Source organism: Marmota flaviventris, chromosome 11, assembly GCF_047511675.1.
Source record: "Marmota flaviventris isolate mMarFla1 chromosome 11, mMarFla1.hap1, whole genome shotgun sequence".
Taxonomy (NCBI): domain Eukaryota; kingdom Metazoa; phylum Chordata; class Mammalia; order Rodentia; family Sciuridae; genus Marmota; species Marmota flaviventris.
The window spans coordinates 85,315,819-85,318,759 of record NC_092508.1 but is presented as its reverse complement, the minus strand read 5'-3'; the positions used below and the strand labels follow the sequence as shown (position 1 = coordinate 85,318,759).

Below are 2,941 nucleotides of genomic sequence, written 5' to 3'. Positions count from 1 at the left end.
TCTTTTCCTTTACAAAATGAGAATGGAGTAAAACTATAATTCTTTGCCCTATAATAATACTGTTTTAGGAATGAATAAAAGTGATACTTGTTTAAGGAAATGTCATAAACTAAAATCTAAGTTTCCTATAAAATGAGTAAAGTTAATTTGATATTATTGCTATTTTATTGCTGGCATTATAAATTATATAAGGGGTTTTTTTTGGTGATGCTGTCTTCAGAACTTCATATATTTCTAGTATTTTTCCTGTTAAATTATTTTCAGTTTATGCAAGGTAACAAAATAGGAAAAGTCTGTTCAGACTCTCTTTCCATCGCTTGAGCATTGTCTTTTGTTAACACTAGCTATTTAAATGTACACACATAAACTCAGCAAAACTATACACACACATATTCTTTACTTCCCTTTGACTGCTCTGAAATGGTCAGAACAGGATCATAATGTACAAATCTTTCTGTGAATGTTTCCTTATGTTAGTTCAGTTCCTTCTGAGTTCTGTGCTTGCCAATGCTAAATTTCTTGCCAGGGCAGTAGTCTATTTTTAACATGTTAGGGGCTTATCCTTCCTTCCAAATCTAACAGGCATATTTCATGGAGTGAAAGAGAGAAAGCTGACTGGGTGCACTTACAAATCAGGATCATCAGGATTTGCAGTTTGTGTGGAATCAAAGCTATGAATGAGAAAGGCCAATTAGAATACTTAAAAGTTCATTTGTCACTGCTTTAATCTTCATGTATTTTTTACTCATCATTTTCTTTGACTAAAATTATTAGAATCCTTGTCATATTCTTCTCAAGGCCAAATGGGAACAGTGTTGTTCATCTTCTATTTTCAATATTTTGGAGCATTTTAACATGTCATACTAGATTATCGGTGGTAGGTGACTGTTTTAATAGAGAAAGTTTTAGCTTGTGGCATATTCGGCATCTTATCATCTCAATGTCATTTCTCTAATTCCATATTTCATATACAAATGAAGACTGAGGGATTTATTTCTGTTACTTAATAGCATTTGTTTAATTCGGAGATTAATATATCATCTTCAACCCTGAAACAGAGGCCCTCTGCAACATCAGACCCAAAAAATTGGACACGGCCTACTAGCCCAAAAAGAACATGCTGCCAATTATCTCCATGTTTATTTAAATATTTTGCTCTAAAGGAAGCAATCATTCCTTTATACTTCTTTAAATTTAGTATTGACATTTTTATTTTGGGAAAGGAGGTCTTTTTTTTTTTAACATGGATACAGGAAAAGAAAACTCTTCAATAAAAATATTGTCTAAAAAGTTTGTTTTGTCTGCATGATTTACTAAATATGTACAATTTCAATTCACAGCGAAGGTAACAAAGATTTAAACAGCCAACATCACAAATGTCTCAAGTTCTAAAAAAAAAAAAATTCACTGTGCACAGTTTAACAATTTAATTGAATAAAAACCAAAGCTCAGCCTTCAGTCTGAATCTTTCTTTATGATGGGCACAAGCCACATATTTTCTTCATCTTTGTTACACGATGCATATTTCAGTGACTAAAAGCCCCTTCCCATTTTAGTATATTAGGTTATGTCAGTACATACTTAAGAGAGGCATAAATTACCTCTTGGTTTAATATGATTTGTGATGTGTTCACATATATGTCGGAATATTTATTAATGTATAAAATGATCAGATGAGTCACCTGTGATTTTTTTAAATGTCTTCAATGTAGGAATGTTTTGTGCATGTATAATTTTTAAAAAATTTATAGGTGTGTATTTAAGCAATAATAATTTAACTAGTATCCCCTCGACATAGGTGTCTTGAAACAACTATTCTGCTTTTGAAATATAGAGATTTCACATCCCTATCCAATTCAGATTTCCAAAGTTTGCTATTACATGAAGCTGAATGTTGTGGTCATTCGAATACAATGCAAGTGAGTAAACTAATTAATCATTAGAAACAAATGTCATTGAATACAGAATAGTTGAGTTACAGTTAAGGAGGGAGCCATAATTTTAGCTACCCTATAAAATCTATAATAAGGTTGTTTTCACATATACTTTTCCTGTGTAAATTCTTTGGTGTTTTTTTCCCCCTCTTTTTTAAAAACATGTTTTAGTGCTGTGATTGATGAACATGCAATATAAGATTCGAATAATTGCATCAAGCATGTTTATTTGAATAACTGCCCCATTGCACAAGCAAATAAATCTTCCGAGTGTGTTTGTTTGAATGTTTTTACATGTATATGGGAGCATATACTCAAATAAATGCAGCTGTGTTTATTACAATGTGTGGGGCTTCAGATATACACACACTTGTTTGTGTGCATATCCAGGGCCCACAGCCTCTGAATGGCCTCACACATCTTAGAGCAATAGTGTGGTTAACAATTTTTCAGTTCAAATACACATAAACTTATGACTGGGCAATCTCCTTGAATTTGTGACTAAGATTTGATGTTATTAAGGCTTACGTCCTCAGAAAGATTTTCTAAATGACCGTTTTTTTGAGTTATCTGTGAGAAGTATCTAATAAAATTTATTTGTATTTATTCAAATATAGTCCCTTATTTCCTCCTTCCTGCAAGCCCTCCCACTCTACTTCCAGTCCAATTAATGCTAAAGAAGATGCATGTTTTGTTTAGTTCTTTCTGAGTAATTCTGATACGCATTTCTCTTGCCAGTTATTTCAGGCCTAAGCCTACAGTGTCATGTGAAAAAAAGAGAAAAGACTACACAGGTCTGCCAGAATACAAAGGCTCCTGAGAAAATGGGCAGGGATGTTCAGCTGTTCCAACATTTCATCACCCTCCCCACTCCTTCTTCCAGGGAAAAAAAAGGGTGGGACTTAAGAGCTAAGAGTGTGAGAAGAAGAACTATTTGATAAGGGAGAAGAGAATACATCTGATGTTACTAAAATGTATGTCTCTTGATTTTGGAGGGGGATTTCTTG

At 33.1% G+C, this 2,941-nt stretch overlaps 1 protein-coding gene across 3 annotated transcripts in view; it reads right to left on the bottom strand.

The window, feature by feature from the left end:
- Positions 1 to 1,193: 1,193 nt before the first annotated feature.
- The window catches only part of Zeb2 (zinc finger E-box binding homeobox 2), a 131,407-nt gene continuing 129,659 nt past the window's right edge, over positions 1,194 to 2,941 (bottom strand). For all 3 annotated transcript variants that reach the window (XM_027937916.3, XM_071619199.1, XM_071619198.1), the window contains one exon: positions 1,194 to 2,941. This exon is cut by the window's right edge and continues 3,737 nt beyond it. The gene's annotated coding sequence lies outside the window, so the exon portion shown is untranslated.